Genomic DNA, 6,270 nt, shown 5'->3' with positions numbered 1-6,270 from the left:
GTGCCAGTGTGCGTGTCTGTGTGTGTGCCAGTGTGTGTGTCTCTGTGTGTGTCTCTGTGCGTGTCTCTGTGTGTGTGCCAGTGTGTGTGTCTCTGTGTGTGTGCCAGTGTGTGTGTCTCTGTGTGTGTGCCAGTGTGTGTGTCTCTGTGTGTGTGCCAGTGTGTGTGTCTCTGTGTGTGTGCCAGTGTGCGTGTCTCTGTGTGTGTGCCAGTGTGCGTGTCTCTGTGTGTGTGCCAGTGTGTGTGTCTCTGTGTGTGTGCCAGTGTGCGTGTCTGTGTGTGTGTCTCTGTGCGTGTCTCTGTGTGTCTCTGTGTGTGTGCCAGTGTGCGTGTCTCTGTGTGTGTCTCTGTGTGTGCCAGTGTGCGTGTCTCTGTGTGTGTCTCTGTGTGTGTGCCAGTGTGTGTCTCTGTGTGTGTGCCAGTGTGCGTGTCTCTGTGTGTGTCTCTGTGTGTGTGCCAGTGTGCGTGTCTCTGTGCGTGTCTCTGTGCGTGTGCCAGTCTGTGTCTCTGTGTGTGTCTCTGTGTGTGTGCCAGTGTGTGTCTCTGTGTGTGTCTCTGTGTGTGTGCCAGTGTGTGTCTCTGTGTGTGTGCCAGTGTGCGTGTCTCTGTGCGTGTCTCTGTGTGTGCCAGTGTGTCTCAGTGTGTGTGCCAGTGTGTGTGCCATGTGTGTGTCTCTGTGCGTGTCTCTGTGCGTGTCTCTGTGTGTGTCTCTGTGTGTGTGCCAGTGTGCGTGTCTCTGTGCGTGTCTCTGTGTGTGCCAGTGTGTGTCTGTGTGTGCCAGTGTGTGTCTCTGTGCGTGTCTCTGTGTACGTCCTTTGTGTGGGGAGTGGGAGTCTGGCGGTTCGCGCGCTGCGCTACGAACAACAACCCGAGTTCGAATCCTGCTCACGTCCAACACCAGTGGCAATTGTCTGAACTGGTTCTGGGCCTCCCCGGGTAGACTCGGCCTTAAATTAGTAGTACCTGGTGCGGTGTGTCAACATTGGCACTGGAGAGACAAAGGCGGCCGGGCGTGGTGCTGTCGTCACCCACCCCGAGTGCGCAGTGCCATCCTTCACAGGCGCTGCTCGCGAACAGCACTTGCCCCAACAGCCTGTTAAGGCTACATGGGGGATCTTTGTATTGGCGGAGTCTTCATGGTGGCCTTGTCTGGTGATTGCGTCTGGAGAGACGCGGGGCTGCGAGGAGACGCGGGGTGCCGCGGATGTTGCCGTGGCCGCCGCCGCTCGGCTCGGAGTGGCCGCTGTCCCGAGCTGTGCCCCCCCCGCCCCCGACGACTCCTCGTGGGATCCGGGCACTCTCCGACCGCCGCCCGCGACTTTAAATAACAAAATTCGAAACCAAATATCCACGAGCAGACGTGGCCCTCCTTATCAGGGGTCCTGAGACGACTTACAAAGGACTCCGCACCTGAGTTTTGGCAGAGCGATGCTCTACCACGCTGCTCGTTGTATTGACGAAGTGGTAATGGGTTTTAGAGGGAGAGGCCGGTCGTGAGAATAGTTCCGGGATCCCCGCGCGGAGCGTCCCTTGCGAGCGGTAATTCGGTTCGTGTGGCCGTGCCGGGTGGTGGAGGGACCTGCGGCAGAGACGTGGCCCGGCCCAATAAACGGATTGAGACCCGGAGGGTGATCGTGCGACTGGCTGTGCGCTCATCGGAGAGAGGCGCCTTGCGGCGTCGCCCGGCTCGGTGGAGCGCTTTGAGTTCGTGAAGTCCGCAGGGCGAGTTCCGCATTGCTCGGCTGTCACCAGCAAGGCGTGGAATCGGTGTTCACCGTGGGCTCGTGAGCGTTCGATGTCACTGGGACTCGTCGGCAGTGTCGGGCGCGTGTGGCGTGTCGCGTCGCGATGCTGCTCAGGAGGAGCGCGGCTCGCCGAGGGCGGGCGCGGTGGCCGCTGGACCCGAACTTGGCCTGCGATGAAGTCTCGGCGGTGGTGGCGGCGGCTTCGTCCAGCAGCGGATCGAGCGGGCGGCTGAATGCAGCAAGTTGGCACGGGAGGGGACCCAGGTGGTGCACCTGCCAGCCATCTCGTTCAGCCAATGGCACCTGGGTCTGTCCCGTGAACTGCCAGGGAGCCTTCGACGCTTCGCGTGGCCTCCGAGTGCACCGAGCATGGCACCAGCGCCGTGGTGACGTCACCACCACGTGGCGGTTGCGGTGGTGCACTTGTGTTCACGTCTGTGCGTGAGTGTGTGTACGTGTGTGTGTACGTGTGTGTCTGTGCGTGTGTGTACGTGAGTGTGTGTCTGTGCGTGAGTGTGTGTACGAGTCTGTGTATTTGGCTGATCGCCACGTGCTGATGCTGCTGCTGTTGTTGATGCAGGCCTCGTCACTCGCTCTCGTCTCGCGCTGACGCCTTCAGCCTAAACACTCGCATCACTCACTCGCGTCACTCACTCACTCGCGCTCGAACAAACACAACGATCCCCACCCCCCTGTGTCGCCTTTAGCAAACAATCCGGGCAAATGGTGGTGATGTGGCTGGTGGTCCTGATGACGGTGATAGTGATTATGCTGATGTGTTGATCGTGGTGGTAGTGATGTTGGCGATGGTAGTGATGTTGGTGATGGTAGTGATGTTGAGTCTGAAGGTATCCCGATGGATGAAGCCTCGCGCCGCGCTCAGCCGCGACGTCTGAAGATCGGGGCCCAATTTTGGGAGCAGCCCCTCCCCCACTCCCCGGGGGGTGGGGGCTTGGGGGATGAACGCAGCTCGATTCACCGCGCGCCTCGCCGGGTTGGTTCGTGACCGATCCCCATGGAGCCCAGCATCCCAACGTGGCAGCGCCCTCACCACAAAGAGGCTGTCCCGGGAAAATAAAACCGTTCTGATGATTCCCTTTTGTGGTGATAATATTCATCATCCAGCAGTACTGGTCAACCCGCAGCCAGATGAAGGCCGCCCTCCACCCCCCAAAACCGCCGCCGCCGCCTCTCCCGATCTTGCGACGCGACGATGCGCTGTCCCCGGGAGATGGCGAATCGGGACGGGCGCCCCGGGCCCCGCTCCTTCGAGGCGGGGGGGGGGGCGCTTCAGCGTCACGGCGTTTGATGTCATACTTCCGTTTTAGTTTGAAGGCGCTGGGGGGCCCCACACCCCCTCCCCACGTGAAGGGTTCTGCCTCCTGGACGCGCTCCGCCCCTTGGCTGCCGCTCCGTGGCTGTGCTCGCCCATCGTGCCGCTCGCGCCCGCCGGCTCCTCCCGGCGGTCGAGGCGATGCCACGAAGCCTGCGGCGCGCGCGTGGACGCCGCCGTCGTCGCAGGATTACACAACACGGTGGCCTCAGCCTCCTCTTGGGATACACATCTTGACTTGAAGCTTTCGTGACTGCAGGAATTCATATGATTTGGGTCTTTCGGCAAAGGCACGTCGATAGAAAACAAATCTACGTGGCTTTACCGAAAGGCCCGAAAACTATCTGGGACACTTCGGAGGTTTTTGGGTTCGAGAGCGTCAATATGAATGTGTCGTTATCACCCGCCACCACCACCTGACACGGCCAATTAGTAAGGTTTGTCACGTAAACGTGCCAGTTCGTTAGTAATTCAGCACACTGCTTGTGTGTTGGATGGTAACCCCACGTTGACAATTAAACATGAAACAAACATCTGGCAGTTCCCCAGCATGGGTTCCACTGACTTGTCACGAGACAATTGGCCACACACACACATACACACATACTCACACACACATACTCACACATACACAGACACACACATACACACAGACACACACAGACACACACCACACATACATACACACACATACACTCACACACACACATATACACACATATACACACACACACATACACACACCACACACACATACACACCACATACATACACACAGACACACACACACATACACACACACTGCGGATACGATGCACTGCGAGGAGGCGTCGTGGCTGGCTGGATGAGTGAGACAGTCAATGCTCGTCGTGCCCGCGCATTGTTCCGAGTGGAGAGGCAGCTGTGGCAGCACGAGGAGGCGCCGCTTAGTCAAGAACCTGCCTCCGAATTCGGCAAAGCAAACACACCGCAAGACAAAGATCCCCCGTGTAGCCTGAACAGGCTGTTGGGACAAGTGCTGTTAGCGAGCAGCACCGATGAGTGCCGGCACGGCACACGAGGGGGTGGGGGGCTAGCACCACGCCCGGCCGCCTTTGTCTCCCGCGTGGTGATGTTTACACCGCACCAGGTACTCATTTGAGACTGAATCGACCTAGAGGAGGCCCAGGACCGATACTCGTCACCGGTGTTGGCCGCGAGCATCCAGCGAGCTCATCGCTACGCTGCCGCTCACACGCAAAGACAAACACAGACAGACCGTCTCAGCAGCGCCTTTGCGGAGACACCTCTCGCCTCCACGAAGCCTCACGAGGCCGAGTGGATTTACCTGGGAGAGCACAGGTGTGACGAGAGGGTGTGTACAGGTGTGACGAGGGTGTATGTGCAGGTGTGACGAGAGGGTGTGTGTAGACAGGTGTTACGAGGGTGTGTACAGGTGTGACGAGGGTGTGTATGTGCAGGTGTGACGAGAGTGTGTGTACACAGGTGTGACGAGAGGGTGTGAGCACAGGTGTGAAGAGAGTGTGTGTACACAGGTGTGACGAGAGGGTGTGAGCACAGGTGTGAAGAGAGTGTGTGTACACAGGTGTGACGAGGGTGTATGTGCAGGTGTGACGAGAGAGTGTGTGTGTACAGGTGTGACGAGTGTGTGTGTACAGGTGTGACGAGGGTGTGTGTGTAGACAAGTGTGACGAGGGTGTATGTGCAGGTGTGACGAGAGAGTGTGTGTGTACAGGTGTGACGAGAGGGTGTGTACAGGTGTGACGAGAGAGTGTGTGTGTACAGGTGTGACGAGAGGGTGTGACGAGGGTGTGTGTGTAGACAAGTGTGACGAGGGTGTGTGTACAGGTGTGACGAGGGTGTGTACACAGGTGTGACGAGAGGGTGTGTGTACAGGTGTGACGAGAGGGTGTGTACAGGTGTGACGAGGGTGTGTGTACAGGTGTGACGAGAGGGTGTGTCTATAGGTGTGACGAGGGGGTGTGTGTACAGGTGTGACGAGGGGGTATGTCTACAGGTGTGACGAGGGGGTGTGTGTACAGGTGTGACGAGAGGGTGTGTCTACAGGTGTGACGAGGGGGTGTGTGTACACAGGTGTGATGAGAGGGTGTGTCTACAGGTGTGATGAGAGGGTGTGTCTACAGGTGTGACGAGGGGGTGTGAACAGGTGTGATGAGAGTGTGTGTGTACACAGGTGTGACGACAGGATGTGAGCACAGGTGTGACGAGGGGTGTGTAGACAGGTGTGAAGAGGGTGTGTGTGCAGGTGTGACAAGAGGTGTGTACAGGTGTATGGGTGTGCACAGGTGTGACGAGAGGGTGTGTACACAGGTGTGACGAAGGTGTGCACAGCTGTGACGAGAGGGTGTGTGTACAGGTGTGAAGAGGGTGTGTGTACACAGGTGTGACAAGAGGTGTGTACAGGTGTATGGGTGTGCACAGGTGTGAAGAGAGGGTGTGCACAGGTGTGACGAGGGTGTGTGTACAGGTGTGACAAGAGAGGGTGTGCACAGGTGTATGGGTGTGTGTACAGGTGTGTACAGGGCGTGTGAGAGTGTGGGGAGCGTTGGTGCAGTGGTTAATAAGAACTGCGCTACTAACCCGGCAACCCAAGTTAGATTCCCGCTCACGGCCAATACTAGTGACCGGTCTTGGGCCTCCCCTAGGTCGACTCAGCCATAAATAAGTACCTGGTGCGGTGTGTAATACTTCAGCGCTCGGGAGTTAAAGGCGGCCCGGCCGTCGTTCTCGCAAATTCAGGTGCTATTCGCTCACAGCACTTGCCCCATCACCGCGAGGCTTTTAACGTCCGTCCACTCCATGCATCCGCATCACCACCCGCTGTGTGAAAGCGCCTTTCAAGTCCGCGTGGAGATTGAGACTCCAGCGAGGCGATACCCCCCCCCCCCCACACGCCCCCCGCCACATCGACCCACTCCCCGCAGCATCAACGAGAATCCACAACACTTCGTCTCGAGACTCTTGGACTGTAGGTTTGTCTGCGAGTGGAAATGTCCATAATGCAGATTTTTTTTTACGCGATCTAACCCAAAAAAAACTCTTATGGGGGTGGGTAATTGTTTATGTAATTGTGTATCTGTGTGATTGTTTATGTAATTGTGTAGCTGTGTAATTGTGTATCTGTGTGATTGTGCGAGCGGACATTAAATCCCTTGGGCATTTCGTTTCATGA

This window comes from Lethenteron reissneri, chromosome 22 (assembly GCF_015708825.2).
Source record: "Lethenteron reissneri isolate LAM-NWPU_2019-01 chromosome 22, ASM1570882v1, whole genome shotgun sequence".
Lineage (NCBI taxonomy): Eukaryota > Metazoa > Chordata > Hyperoartia > Petromyzontiformes > Petromyzontidae > Lethenteron > Lethenteron reissneri.
The sequence above is the reverse complement of the archived record's forward strand: the minus strand, read 5'-3'. Positions refer to the sequence as shown.